This window comes from Podarcis erhardii, assembly GCF_964252035.2.
Source record: "Podarcis erhardii genome assembly, chromosome: 8".
Taxonomy (NCBI): Eukaryota; Metazoa; Chordata; class Lepidosauria; order Squamata; family Lacertidae; genus Podarcis; species Podarcis erhardii.
The window spans coordinates 91,289,327-91,305,220 of record NC_138499.1 but is presented as its reverse complement, the minus strand read 5'-3'; the positions used below and the strand labels follow the sequence as shown (position 1 = coordinate 91,305,220).

Here is a 15,894-nt window from a genome sequence, read left to right as displayed (position 1 = left end):
ACTCACTTCTCCTGTTTCCAGGTCCATTACTTTGTAACCTTTTCCTCCAATGGCATATCCCAGAAGAATACCTGCTTGCGCTGTAGAGTCAAGCTTATGTCTATGTTCTCTGGGAACATGATAGAAACATAGGCTTCCAAATTCATGAACGTGTGACAGGTTGGGAGTTCTCCCATGTAAAAATTCAAAAGGTTTAAGGTTAGCTCCATTTGTTGGCAATCTATTCTGGAGATATACCACAGTTGCTGCTGTGTCTCCCCACATGCATTGGGGTAGAGATGCCTCCTTGAACATGCACCTTGTCACCTCCATAATGGGTCTGAACTTTCTTTCAATAATGGGAACTGAACTTTCGATAAATAACTACCTGACATTCAGAAGACATCTGAAGGCAGCCCTGTTCAGGGAAGTTTTTAATCTGTGATATTTTAATGTATTTCTGGTTTTTATGGAAGCCGCCCAGAGTGGCTGGGGAAACCCAGCCAGATGGGCGGGGTACAAATAATAAATTATTTATTTATTTATTTATTTATTTTCAGCTATTGAGTTCTGTTGTGGGGTATAAGGAACAGTGGTTATATGCTCAATTCCTTCCTTTTCTAGAAGATATTGCATGTCACGTGAGCAATATTCACCCCCATTATCAGTCATTAACACAGCTTGTGCTCTCTGGAATTTGTTTCTCACCATGCAGTGGCGTAGCGTGGGTTGTCAGCACCCGGGGCAAGGCAAGTAATTTGCGCCCCCTAACCCGGGGCAAGGCAAGTAATTTGTGCCCCTAACACCTAACCTGCCGCTGCTGCCAGCTTCTTCTTGCTGCTGCCTGGGCTGGGGTATTTACGGTAAGGTAGCCACGGCGGCGGCGGGTCCGTGTCAGGTGATATGAGGCGAGTTGCCGCTGGCGCTGCCACCCAAACGATGCCGCTTGCCCGGAGGAGGAGGGCAGAGAGGCGAGGAAAATGCAACATGGCCCAGCAGCTGCAGCAGCAGCGGCGGCGGCTGGGCTGTGAGGAGGGGCTGCCTGGCGCGCCCTCCGTGGCCCTGACGCGTGGGGCCCGCGGCGAGCGCTGAGAGCCGCTGCCTGCCGGACGCCTTCAGCCCGGACGCACGCACAGCTCGTCGGTTCCGCGAGACATGGGGCTCTGCTACAGCCTGCGCCTGAGGCTCTTCGGCGACTCCGGAGGCGGTGAGCGCGCCCCCCCCAGATGTTGCGCCCGGTGCGGCCGGGCCCCCCTGCACCCCCCACGCTACGCCACTGTCACCATGGCAAGGTACTTCTTGAACATTTCCAGCATTTCACTCTTTTCTCTGAGAAAATATGCTACGCAGTGATTTTGCATCAGAAAAAACCAAATTGGAAACAGAGTTGTTAGATTCTAAAGTTCAAAATCTGCCTAAAATGTATAACCTATTGTTGGAGTGGCATACAAAGGATGAACAAGTTAAATCTGTGATGATAGACTGGGCAAGAGATGTTGGGTATAATATAATGTTTGAAGACTGGGAAAGGTTGTGGAGGAAAGGGGTCAAGTTCACTGCATGTACGGTGTTAAAGGAAAATGTTATGAAATTGATGTACAGTACATATGGTACTTAACCCCGGTAAAACTAGCAAAGATCTACCATAAGAGTGATAATTTATGTTGGAAATGTAAAGAAAAGGAAGGTACATTTTATCATATGTGGTAGACCTGTCCCAAGGTGAAAGACTTCTGGGAAAAGATAAATGTTGAAATATACATTTACTAAGAAACCAGAAGCCTTTCTACTTGGAATAATAGGTTTGGAATTACCCAAAAAAGATGTTAGATTGTTTTTGTATGCCACAACTGCAGCTAGAATTTTGTTGGCCAAAAATTGGAAATCACAAGAAGTACCAACAGTGGAGGAATGGCAGATGAAGATGATGGACTTTTGGGAGCTAGCTGACCTGACCGGAAGAGTCCACGACCAGAAGGGTGAGGAGTACCAAGAGGAATGGAAGAAATTTAAAGATTATTTAGCTAAATATGTTGAGATAATTTAAATAGAACTACTTGCGAATATCAGATAGGCCTAGGATTCAAATATGTGATGTTGTAGAATAATATGTCTAAAGTTTAAATGAAAAGAAAGAAGGATGTTAATTGAATGAGTAAATTTTATGTGAAAGTAGTTTTGGAAAACTGCTACAATGATTTATATAGAAACTCAGCCGGGGGGATTCGAGGAAGTCACCTAACAATGTTAACAAAAAATGGAATTATTACAGTTAAGATAAATGTTTCTTTGGGGTTTTTTGATTTTTTTTCCTATTTGTTTGTTATAAATTTGGAAAATTAATTTAAAAATTTTTAAAAAGAGAAAATATGCTACGCAGTACTTGGAAAAATCATCGAGAAAAATTAGTATATACTATGTCAAGCACTTTGGTGCTTCTCTGTTCAGTACAAGGAGAAAATGAAGATTTAACAGCTTTCTCAGCGACACGACTTACACATTTTGTTGGTGCTGAGTTGTTCTGTTACCTGAAGTCCTCTTGCAAGCTCTTTCCTTTGTAGATCCAATATGTCAGGGGTGGCCAAAGTTGTTGAGCTTTTTTTAGGGAGGAGGAGAGCCCTGTTTTGTTTTTAGAGGTGCACCTTTTAGAATTTTTAGGGAGCCGAAGTTTCTGTGCTAGAGTTCAAGGTCCACCTCATCCTTCTAATTTGAGCATGCCTCTTTAGCAGACTGAAAGGTTACTATTATTTTTTTTTTTATAATATTTTTATTGAGTTTATGAAATACAGAAAAAAAGAATAGAAGACAGATATAAGAAATAGAATAAAAAAGTTGCAAATTTCCATGTTCTTTTTTTCAACAAATCTAATGGACTTCCCCACATCCTCCAAACCCTGCGTTCTCTGTGATACAAAACATCAGCAATTTGTTAACTTATTTCAAAGCTTATTGTATCTTTCATTTTATCATGTTACCTAGTTTCAAAAATGTTGTAACCCAAATCTTATACGTTTTAGCTTAAACACAATAAAGTTATTTCATTATTCCACCTCTGACTTCTTGTACCTTAATTTTCATTTCATTAATTTACAATTGCTGAAGCTAGAATTTCCTAAAAAGTGCATTTTTTAACATTCATACAACTTATAATGTTTTTTCAAATAGTCCTTAAATTTTTTCCAGTCCTCCTCAATTGTTTCTTCTCCCAAGTCTCGGATTCTGCCAGTCATTTCGGCCAGTTCCATATAGTCCATCAACTGCGTCTGCCATTCCTCCAGCGTGGGTAAATCTTGTGTCTTCCAATGCTTTGCAATCAGGATCCTTGCTGCTGTGGTAGCATACATAAAAAAAGTTCTATCTTTCTTAAACACTCTCTGGTCCACAATGCCGAGAAGAAAGGCCTCCGGTTTCTTAGGTAAGGTAAATCTAAGTACCTTTTTTAGTTCATTATGAATCATCTCCCAAAAGGCCTTCACTTTCGGGCAAGTCCACCAGAGGTGAAAGAATGTCCCTTCCGCCTCTTTACATTTCCGAAAGGTTACTATTATAAATACCATTTTTAGATTGAACAAACACCTCATCATCCTTAGTTACCTTGCATTTTAAATTTTCAAATGTTATTTCAAAACCTTTTATGTCCGAAGTAGACACACTGAGCATGTTGCAGTTTAGCTTTGGAACATAAATAACTCTCTCCACCATATTTTATTTCTCTTTGTACTGTACATTATAAAACCCCTGACCCGGCTCCATGAGCCTTTACAATGTAGCCATCTGCAACTTCAAAATCACCACCTTGGGATTTATCAATATTATTAATATATTCAAAGAAATTATTATTATATGAAAAATGCGACTTTGCCCCACTATCAATCAACCACTTGTTTGATTTGTTTTCATGATTATTAGCAGTTAAGCTCTTTTCTTGCAATAGTAAGGTACGTTGACCATTCCCCTTCTTTGCTTTTGTTGCTTAAAAGGAAGGGTTTCTGTGACTTTGGAGCTCTGCAGTTCTTTGCAATGTGGCCTTCCTTGTGACAATGAATGACAATGAATATAACTTCCTTCACATGATCTCTAGCCACATAGTTTAAGTCATTTACCCTTGCACTCCTAACTGGAGACTCATCTCTTCCTTCACATTCGTCTTTTAAATATGAAATTAATTCTTTAAATGTTAACGTTTCTTTAGCATCCATCAGGGTTGCAAGAGTATCAAACCTGGGTCCTAGTGACCCTAGGAAATAGCAAATTAATTGCTTTTCAACCAAATTATACTGTGTCGATTCAAGTTTCTGAATGACTGCTATAAACTCATTCACATGTTTAAGAGAGTCTGTCTTTGAATCTAATTTTAATTTGAGGATGCTTCACATCAACTTTCTGTGAGACCTTTTGCTGGTACTTCCATACACAATTTCCAAATCTTTAAGGATCTTGCCAGCAGCATCTAATGTGACATTTGCACATCTGTAATAGCACTTAAAATGGTAGCTCTGCCTTGGTCAGTCTGATCTTCTCATAGATTAATTCCACTCACCATCTCAAAACTGAAATTTGAAAAAATGTTGAAAAAAATTAAAATTTGAAAAAATTGTCAAAACTGTCAAAATCTAAATCTCAAAAATAAAAATAACTCTTCAATGCCTCAGCTATTGTGAACTCTGAGGGAATGGTGGGGGGCTTAATCCCCTCACACAATGGAACAATAGACCATGTGCTTACCAGGAAGTAGACAAAGAAAAATACTTTTCAGCTCAGGATCTCAATCCAGTGCCATCTACCAAAAATACTCAACTCTGGGCCCCATAAACCTTTATGGGAATGTTAAGGAAGGTAGAAGAAGATACATTGTTTTGATATTATCCCTCCTCACTCACGCTAGTGAGTAAACAGCAGAGCACACTCCCTTTGCAACTTACTGGAAGCAAGTTGATGATTCGTTAGAATCCTTTAATTAAGCAATCCAGTCTGGCTTGTTCCTGGTAAGTTTCCCCTTTATGTCCCTCTTAAAACAACACAACACAGTTTTCTTTAAAAGTAAGAACAGAGTTTTACTCACATTCAGTTCACAGCAGTAGTAATCTGAAGGCAGGCTTTATCTTGTGGTTACAGTGAAAAGAAGCCTGAGCTACACCTCAGACATTCTGCTTGTGGGCTCCATCCTGTGTGAAGCTATGTTGAGCCATGCGCTGGCTAAGAGCCAGGAGAGCGAGAGTCCAAGAGTGAGAGCAGTGCTTTTTTTCTGGAGGGATGCAGGGGTACACATACCCGTAAACATTTTGTGAATCTTTGTACTTTTGTCCATTTACTGTATTTTTCCCAATTTGAACTATAAAATGGTGATTTTCTTGAGTCAAAATGAGAGTACCCCTAAACATTTTTTGAGGGGGGAAAGCATTGAGAGTAAGAGTCCAAGAGAGAGATGGTTGTGTGGCCAGTCCTTTTATCTGGTCATCTTGGGTCACACCCATCTACCTGGTCATGCACAGGGGGAAGAAGCTCCAGAGCAGGTATGACAGGAAGTCCTTCCTGTCGAGCCACATTCCCCTATGTGTCCATTCTAGGCAACAGGAAAGTGTTGTTCTTGACTGTTCTAGTTCTAGTAATAACACATCCCACAGAAGAGAACAGGGAAGCTGAAGGTAGAGTTATAATTTTAATTATAATATAATTTTATCCAGTTTGGTCACAATGTATTCAGCTAGTGTGTTCAGGATTGCACCTTGCATTTGTGCCTGGCCACTGAACTAAAAATTCCAGACTTGGATTAAGATTGTGCAATTTGGCACTAGTCCTTAAGAATGCAACCTTCTCACTACAAGCCTTCACATTTTTATTTGATTTTAAAAATATAAAATTATAACAATACAGCCATACCCATACTGTATACATTTACAGATTCCTCCAAATCTTTGGACTTCCCACCTTCCCCTCCGTGGGGCCTGTTATCAAACTTTTTCTACTGCATCTTTTTCAATAGTCCATATTTTATATGAATCCATTATCTCCATAGTACTTGCTACGAGGAGTGTTATTGCAATCCTGCAGATGTCTTCATCTGCTTACATTTTACATCGTCACATGCTGTGGCAAGAAGTTCTGTGGCGAAGTTCTGAGCCTCCCTCCAGTCACCTTCGTTGCACACCCGAGTTCTAGCGTTGGAAGAGAGGATGGAAATGTCGTACCTCTCCGTCATCGTTCGGTTGGCCTACTCCCCCCCCTCCCCAGCCACTTTTGCTTTAAAGTTTAAGCAAAAACCCCTCGAATGCCTTTTCTCCTATGGAAGATCCTCCAGCCAAGTCCGTGATCACGTTGGCTGTCCTTTCCTACACTTCTTTGAGCTCCATGAGCTGCTGGGTTTTGTTTAGATTGAGTTATCAAAACTGCACACAATTTTCGAAATGTAACCTCGCCGCAGCTGCTATTTTCTCGTTTGCTAATAACTCTTAGAATTGAATTGACTTTTTATTGGGTTGCCATCTCCAGCAATCTTAGCGTTAACCTCAGGAGCTCTTACCTATGTGGGTTACCGGTCCCAATTCTGATCTTAACAGTGTGCGTGCGCCTGCGCGCACTTTTGTATGTACCAGGCCTGCAACAGTTATCAAATGGAATGAGGGTGGTTTTTATAGTCTTGTTTACCCGTCTTTGATCTTTGGACTAAAAACCCCCGGACATCTTTCACCCTTCCGATGCGTGCTTGAGGTGGAGTAAGGGCGCCTACACAGTGGCGTAGCGTGGGTTGTCAGCACCCGGGGCAAGGCAAGTAATTTGCGCCCCCTAACCTGTGGATTTGCGCCCCCTAACCCGTGGATTTGCGCCCCCTAACCTGTGGATTTGCCCTAACCCCAGATGTTGCGCCCGGTGCGGCCGGCCCCCCCTGCACCCCCCACGCTACGCCACTGCGCCTACATCGCTAAGGAACCAGGGACGTGACTAGTAATTCCGGGTTAATTAATACGGAGCACACAGAGGTGTGTTCCTGTAGGTGGAGTGCTAGTGTTCTTTTGCTCTCTTCGAGGTAGTAAATACGGAATGAAACGCGTCCTGTGAACCTAATGCCTAAAGGAAAAGAGGAAAGGCGCAACCGTGAGTTGTAGCCAGGATTACCTCTTCAAGGCTTCCGCTATCAGCATCGAGCGAGTGGGAGAACGTGTGGACTCCTGCTGTCTGAGGTTAGACACTGTGGAACCGAGGCCACCCCCGCCTTCTCTCCGCGCAGCTCCTTTTCCACCACTACCACGGCGGGGGGGGGAGGGAGCTGCAGCTGGAGCCACCGATGGAAAACCAGTCTTAATCTCTTGCAAAGCGCGCTATCAAAGCTTGAATCAGCATATCTAATGTAAACGAGCTTTCACACATAAATAACGTGCCACATCTGGCCCCTGGAGGTTTTATAGCGCCTTAGCTACCCAGCGATTTATGGGGAGGTGAGCTCGTTAAAAATGGAGGCGGCGGGGGTGGAATTTGGGCAGTGAGCAGCGGACAAGCCTGAAAAACCTCCAAGTTTAGGGGGTGGTTGCGCCAGAGAAGCAGGGAGGAGGCAGAGAAAGCCTGAAAGGGTCCCGCGGTAGTTGTGGTTCCTAGACCTTCAGATCCGGCGAGATCTGAGCGAGGGGCTGCGGCGGAGACCCTGGGAGTGCGAGAGCGGGGCTGGACAGGGCTGGCGGCGCGGCTTGCAGGTCCATCTGCTCAGGAGCAGAGCCGTGGCGGAGGCAGCCGAGAGAGAGCCATCCAGGAACAGTTGTGTTTGCGCTTCGCACCAATTTATTACCGATGAACATATGGCCAATATTTTGTCCCACGTCATAGAGCGGGAAGCAAAGCAAACAAGATCGCGTCGCTGAGGAGAGAGAGAGAGAGAGAGAGAGAGAGAGGGGGGGGAGAGGGAGAGGGAGAGAGAGCGCGCGCAGGGGGCCCCCAGCTAACCTGGCTCGTCAAGAGCTGCTGGCTGATTTGAGACAATGTGAGGGAGCGCAGAGGGAGGAAGGAAGGAGTCCAGGCTTCTGGGGTGTCTATATAAAGCCCAGCAGCAGCAGCCTCCGCTTGGACAAACACGCACACACGCGCGCGCACACACACACACACACACACACACACACACACAGTCACTCGCATCTGCATCTTCCTCGCGCGCGCCAGCCAGCCCGCGCTCCCAGCAGTTCCTCGCCTCGGCTGGCGGAGCCTTTCCTGACCTCCGCCTCGCCTGTCTCCCGCACATACAAGCCATCTCTCGCGCCCGGTTGGCCAGCCAGGCAGGCGAGCAGCGCAGGGAAACCGCGGGGCAGAGGCGCGCACATCCCGCCACCAGGTGAGGCGCTCCGCTTTCTGGAAAGGAAGGGAGAGGGGAGGGGAGGCCTGTGCGCAGCAAGTCCAGTCGGGACGGGGGGGTCTTTTGTGTGGAGCGGGGCGCGGGCAAGTCTGTTACCTGGCCGAACAACTTTGGCGCCGGAAAGTGAAGAGACCTGGGCGCGCCTCGGGGCCACGGAGGCGCGTCGCCTGGGGAGAAAGGTCAAGCGACCCTTTGAAGCGAAGTGGTCGCGGGGGTCGCGTAAAGGCGGCTGTGGTTTGGAGGAAAGAGAGGCAACGCGGCGGCGGTGGTGGGGGAGCCCAGGGCCATGCCCTCGCTTCCGGGCAGGTGGTGCGGACGGAGCCTCTGAAGGAGCTAAGCCAGCGGAGAGCCTGGCCGGAAAGAAGCTCTTGGCTCCCTAGGGCTTCCTCACCTGGCCAAGGGAAGATCAGGTGCGGCCTCCAAGCTGCTGCGAGGGAAGGGAGGGAGGGAGGGGCAAGAGGCGGCTTGCAGCCCGAAGGGAGATGCTCTGTCTCCGAGAAGAGTGAGTTTTCTCTACCAGCCGGCTGGCCGCGAAGGGGAGAGCAGGCGCGCGTGGAGGAGAGCTCCCTCCTTTCTCCGCCCCTCCGGCAGAGTCTCGCGGGGAAGCAAGACCCACGTTTACCTGCCTGGGGTGCGCGCGCCCCTGCGGACGGATGCGCGCGCCCTCCGCGCTGCTTCCTGACAAGTCTGGCTGGCCCTCAGCTCCCTGCCGGTTTACTCTATGCAGCGACGTTGAGCTCTATTGGTCGGTTTCGCCTCCTGGCTTCTCTTAGGGAGCTGAGCGTAGGGATCCTTCCTGGCTGGGACAGACCGTCTGCTCCGGTCCCTTTCTCAAACGCAGATTATTTTACGAGGAACGAAAAAGGAAGTGTTAGGGAAAAGGAGCGGGGGGAGAGACACTTCTCGGGGGAGTCAGCGGAGTTCGCCATAGTATCAGAAATAGTTGAGAATCAGCCGGATGGGATCGCAGCTAGAAATCCCTCTCCGGCAGTTAGTTGACTTTCTCCCGTTTCTTATTATTTGAAAGGAAACCTCGCCTTTCATTTCATTCATTTCCCCCGTTGGGGGGATGCATTTCGGTGCTGCAATGTGGTAATCCAAGAGTTCCCCATCTTTCAACTTTCGCTCGTGTACTTGGTGTGATCATTATTTTCACATATGCCTACCTATTTGAGCTCACCTTAAGAGAACTCGTGAGAGTGTATAAATTGAATATCGCTCGTAAAATCGCTTCAAATATGAGTGAATTTTGAGTGACTGGCTTCCCCTGTCCCGCTACTCACCCGCATTCGAGCTACATGTAGAGGACATACAAAGTTAATTCTGATAGCCAAGTGCTTTCAGTTCTGTGTTGCCTAAAGAACGAGAAATCTCTTCTATTCAAATTGTTCTTATCAAAAGCAAAGGGATGGATCTGTGCAGAGACAGCTCTGAAAGCAAGCTGACAATGTTTAATCTCATTGAGGCACGCTTAATCATTAGAGAGACGCGAACGAATAAAGCTGAAGGATTGGCTGGAGGGAAGGAAGCTTTTAGTTTACAAATAAAACCCTCATAATAGTCTGGAACCGAAAGGATGCCCGGAGGCTAGACTTAGCTTTTGCAGAAAATAATATTTACAGCGGAAAGACGAGTCCGATTTCTACAGCCCCCGTGGAATTGTATGGTAACGCCAAGACTCTCCTTTGGTTGCTTAGGTAGTTGGTGGAACAACTTAATTTATTATATTATATTAGATTATTTGGGTATTTCTGTGAAAACCTCATTAAAGTCGCTTTATCAAAGTCCTAACACGTGCCCTCTGGCTTTCTCTCAGCCCGTAAATAACCGATTAGCCTGCAGGAAAGAAAAATCCATGACGTCTATTACAATTTATGACCTTGGGAGATTTTCCGAAAGAATTGGGGAAAGCTTGTTATCAAAGCGAGGGCTGCAGGGGGCGAAAAATTCATAATAACCATCATAATAAAAAGCTCATTTAGATGTAGAGATCCTGAACACAATTTCTTTTTTCTTTTTTTTCTCTACAATGCGGATGACAAGGAACAGATTGCTTTTTCAGAGCGTTCGGGGGATAACCCATCCTGACAGTTGTAGCGATTACTGGCTCTTTTCCTCCCTTCCTAGAACTGTGGAAATATTTGTGTTGTTCTTCCAGTAAAGTGAAGGCAATTCCACCCCATTGACAGCTCAGAACTTTCTCAACCTGAATTAAGATAGCTTAATTGGTGGCTTATTCCAAAACCAGGTGGCTTATTCCAAAACCAGAAATTCCTCACTCCAGGAGTCTCCTCTGTACTACCAAAACAATTCCATCCAAGCGTTCTACTTTCAGAATATTTCTTTTAGAGTATACTACTTTTGCTATTGTTATCTTTTCTGACGTCAGTAGCTTTTGCACATTGCTTTTCGGCAAATAAAACCAGAAAAAAATGCTTTTTCGCCAAGAGATAAATCTGGCCCTCTTAAAATGTTCGAACACGCGCACATTTGCAAAAGGACAGGGGGGTCTGCAGTCAAATGCAATTTTAAGTTGTCTACTTAGGGGTGGTTCTTGTGCCTTGCATTTGTCAAATGACGCTTTATTATCAGCTTCAAAAGATGGCACTCATTAATTACCAATCTCTCCCCCAGCCCTGTCCCTACAATACACTTTTAAAACAAAGGCTTACGCGACTTCATTGTTTTCAGGGTGTGTTGCGGAAGTGAATCACTTGAAAACAATAATCATAAGTAGGTTGACTTACATATTACCTGTTATGTGTATTTTCCTATTGATTTTAAGTATACCCTATCCTGACACTATACCCTATCCTGAGATAAAACACGCCATTCCCACAACCAAGGCTTTGTGTCTGCCTCCAACTAATCTTCACAAGAAGCGTTAAAGGTGTGGTGTGTTTTTGTCTGCACAGAGCGAATAAAAACATTTTGCTTGCACCTTTGCTCTAATCAAACAATAAACTAATCCACTTGAAGGCTGTTATCTGAGATGGGATTTTGTGACGGGTGAAAGATCAATCCTATATACTGTACAGTGTGCTCTCTTTCTCTCTGTCTTTCGCGCGCGCGCACCCACAAAGAGGAAACTCCTTTTCCTCCTCCAGTCAAAAAAAACGCACACAAATCAAGCCCAACAATCCTATGCCTCAAGATGAATAGAAAGACCTTGAACTTTTTAATGGCTGAGAATGCTTCTGTCCACTATCGGAAGAAGGGGAGACCAAGATAATGCCTTTCGCTCTTTAGCATCAAGGCCAAGTGGAGCCATAGGAGCCAACTCCTAGCGGCTGAGGTCCCTTCTGCCTCCCTCCTAAAATATTTGAGGGGACCATGGCCCACAAAGTTGGTGCACATTGGTGCACATTGAAATGGTGTACGTTTGCCGCGTCATGGGCTCGATTATGTGGGGTGGGGCTTACCTTCCCCCCCCCATATTTTATTCACGTTGGCAGCCCTGGGGGGCGCATCTGGCTGCCTGCAGCATCTTTCCCCCACATCCTGCAGGGTGTGAGGCTTATTAGACTGCACAGTGACCCCTGGCTGGAATTTAACTGTAATCGTTGCAGAACATATATACCAAACAGCATCACGTCGCTGTTGCTATAAATCTTGACTAGGAATTGATCCTAAAGTGCAGTGTTCATTGAGGACTAAACTTCAGGACCAACCACTTTAACAAATCGAATGGTATGCTATAAGTTTCGTGTCTTCAGATTCCTGGTTTTAAGAGCAAATACCTGCATTGCAAACCTTCGATTCCTGCCTCCAAATTCACCGTAATTCTCCCGCTGCTGAAGAACCTTGAGTTCTCCTGGCGGTGGTGCGGCTTCCTTCAGCAAGCCCTCCTTGAGCTGTAAGCTCTCGATGTTAGAAGTGCGCAAGCAATTTACATGAGTGTGGTGGCTAAGAGGGCCTCTTTCCCTGCTCTTATGCCCTGCAAACTGTTGGCTCCCTTGTGTTGTTGCTGTTGCTGTTGTTTAAATCCCCTTTTCGGACACTGAATACTTCCTCCAAGCTCGAAGGGTGGTGAAGACCTCTGCAGAAATCAGTGAGCAGGCGGCTGCCTGGTGTTTGAGCTACCTGTAAAAGTAAACAGGTAAACACTTCCTCGCTCCTAGAGGGCACTTGTGCTGAAGTACAAGCACTTACGCTGTGTACACGCACCTCTCCTTTTCAGCCTCTTGTTCAATTGTTCAAATAACCCCCTCCATCTTTTAATTCCAGGGCTTAGGGTTCCGTAGTCTCTGGATGGAGGAGCCTTCCAGTATTCTCAAACTGATGGGCGGACAGAATCACTACTCGATTCGCCCTGGGTCTCCAGAAGCCACAACCGCGGGTCTGCCCCACCTCCATTGCCAGATTTATTTGTATTGCTGTTGTTGAGGGAGGTTCAATAAGTGAGCGCTCATCTGAGGCACGCTATTCCGTAGGAGTTTTCTCGACTAGCGAACAACGAGACAATGCTACAACCAGATTTCAGCCCTCCGTAATATCTGCAGAGGCATTTCAAGAAGGTCCCAAGAGCCCCGGTTCATTGCATGCAGTTCTTCCTAGGAATGTCGATTAATGTCATCATCACCCTGAACCACCCTGGCCGAGTCCATTAGACCTCGCATACGAGGAACCGTGAAGGGAAACAGAACAAAACACGCGAATGTAGCCTGGAGAAGAATCTCTATATTCTGACGTTCCAGATCGGCTTCTCTGGCAGGTGTTTAAGAGCACCGCTTCTCAGAACAGACAGACAGACAGACAGACAGACAGGCTAAATGCCCTTCTGTATAACGCAAGCCAACACCTTGGTTGGGACGCCAATCTGTGGGACAAACCAGCCCACGAGAAGAAGCCCAAGGAAGGCCTGGGCAACTGGTTGGTGGAAACGACCAAGCAGGGGGTCTGATGAGGGCCATTTATGGCCCACTAAAAGGAGGTCAGAGAAAAAGTCGAGGCCCCCTTTTGAAAGGGAAGAATAATCTCTAGGAATATGAAGTCCTATTTCAGAAGGTCTAGCGGCCTTTCACCGTAGTGGCTAAAAATCTGTCGCAGCCTCAGGACAAATCCAACCAGACCTGACCTGGGACGCCCTGGTGGTGGACGTCTTTCCTCTGCTTCGCCCCTAGCCTGCCTCCGTCTCTCCGAGTGGCTTTTCCCACCGGCGACAGACCGGGGAGAGATCTTTCTCTGCGACACTGGCTGCATTTCACCCCTTTAGGCCGCAATGTAGCATTTCCTCTCTATCCCTACCAGAGAGTAGATAGAAGTGGGAAAATAGGAGTGGAAACCCCTGTGTTTCATTGAAACCCCCCCCCCGCGAAGTCCACAAGGCCTGTCGCCCCCGCCCCCCCCACCTCACGTGCCCTCTCCACTAGAAGGTTTCCGTGGGGCAGAGGGGAGAAAGAGAGAAGTTTTTGGGTGAAAATATTTAACAAAAGGGGGGGGGAGAGGTTTTCCTTCCTACTAAGCGATTCCTTTGTTCTTGTGGGAACTTCGTATGTAAGGCAAACTTGTAAGTAAGTTCTATAGATTGATTTCGGAACGGGGAGGGCGAAGTGGTGCTGATGGGAATAGAAATTATGACTTATTGCAGGTCTTTTGTGTACAAAGGAGAATAGCTGGTCACAGTCCAGCTGTGTCGCTCAGTGTGTGTTGTGTGTGCGCGCGCGCGTGTGTGCTTCTCAATGGCCTATTGTCATCGCCGTTCGAAGGGCGGCTGATTAATGTTCTGCAGGAGCCCTGATTTTTCCCTTAGGAAAATATTTGCTTATCAGGTGGCCGGAGGGAGCGAATCTGCCCCGAGCCCATCACATGGGAAGCGTGTGCTCCAGAGTGTAACTCTGCCGGGAGGTCTTTATTGATACAATTCAACAAGTGAGACTTTTATCCGGGTTTTAAAGAAAACACGCTGCTTTTTTGTTCACTGCCCAAGCACGGCAAGGGTCCAGGTGGGCACTTCCAGCCTCACCTAAAAGCAAGCACAAACAAGGACGACACAGGGCGAAAAAGCCATTTCCCAACCACAGGAAGGGCCCACAGGAGGAGGAGAAGAGCAGCTAAGGCAGCAGTAGTTCCTCTGTCTCCACCTCCTCACCTCTCTCCACCCCATCACAACCTTTGTCTTAAAGAGAAGGGAACAGGAACTGGAGGGGAAGTTGTATTTTGCTTGTCCTCGGTGGGGTTTGTTGCTGTTAACTGTGCTGCTAACATTTTTGAAAAAATTTGTTCTTTAACTGCGGGTCTTGCCGCCTTGGCCTGGAGCCAAAGAGACGGGTTACTCCCCAGCCCCTCACGCCCGCCCAAACCTCAAAAAATTACATAACAACCCGGAAGAACAATGAAGGTTCCCCTCATCTCACCGCTCCCCAAGTAAAATTTATAATTCATGTATTTACTACATTTGCTGCTTAATCCTTACCTTCATAATCACTGGATTGCCTTGCTGCCTTAAATTACTTGAGTGCATTATCTCAAGTTAGCTCATGTGTTTTAAAATGGGGGGGTCACTTTATAGACACGTTTACTATTAACTTGAATAATTCCTGCATGCATATCAAATGCCGGATTTTTATCTCTCCCCCCCCCCTTCTCAGTATATGCAATAAAAAACTATGCGTATCATTTTAAAATTTAGTGCTTCCTTGAATCGACCCCCGCACACAGGGAGATACAGGCACGCACATAGACAAAATGTGTATTTTTTATTTTTTAGTCGAGTGAAAAAAGGAGAGGAGCTCGCTCGCATGCACATGAAGGGGCTTTCCTTAATATTGTGGCAAGATTCCGAAATGAATGAAGAGATAGTCCATTGAAAGACGTTGAATGCCATGACAACTAGGAACAACCTCAGATTTATTCCAAACAGTTAGAACACATTGAAAGAGGGCGTCAATCATGTATTATTTCGCCAGTGAAATAAATGCAAAACCTGGTCTAGGACAAAGGCTTCCAACAGAAGCCGGACATTTGTCTACATTTCGCCCATTGTCCGCAGCTTAGCAATCGGTTTGTATTTGTGTTTGCCCCGGTCCGACCACCCAGGATGCGCTCAGAGACTAGCTTTTAAAAAAAAAAAAACCAAAAAAAACCCCGAAACCGAACCATTGTCATCCACATCACATACTAGATGGGAGGCATGGGGGGTGGGACAGGGAGATATAAACTGATAAACCACCATTAATTGCTTCGGAAGGTCTTCGGGGATCGCCCACCTCACGCTCCAGCACAAACACACCCAGACCACCGCGTCCCAGTTTCCAAGTCCCAGTTCCAAGCGGTTGAGAAACTCTGACAACTATAGCATCTTGATCGTCTCCGCAGGTGTCAGGGGGCTTTGGGGAGAAGCGGTTTTTACTGGGTGGGGGGCAGTCCTGTTTGATTCCCCTTTTGAAAACCATCCTTCCCCCAAGCCGGCGTTGAAGACCCCAGGAGGATCCCATCCACCGAGTTCTGCTGTGCCCGAAATGTTGCCGTCCGCATCTCCGCCGCCCCCGCAACCCCACCCAGATTCCCTCGGAGATAAACAATGCTGCTGTATTCCGCCTCCAGCCGTTGAGCGAGGGACAGAGAGTTCACTCTTTAAA

At 46.4% G+C, this 15,894-nt stretch overlaps 1 long non-coding RNA gene across 1 annotated transcript in view; it reads right to left on the bottom strand.

The window, feature by feature from the left end:
- The window catches only part of LOC309347990, a 48,948-nt gene that overhangs the window by 31,627 nt on the left and 1,427 nt on the right, over positions 1-15,894 (bottom strand). The gene's annotated exons all lie outside the window — the stretch shown is intronic.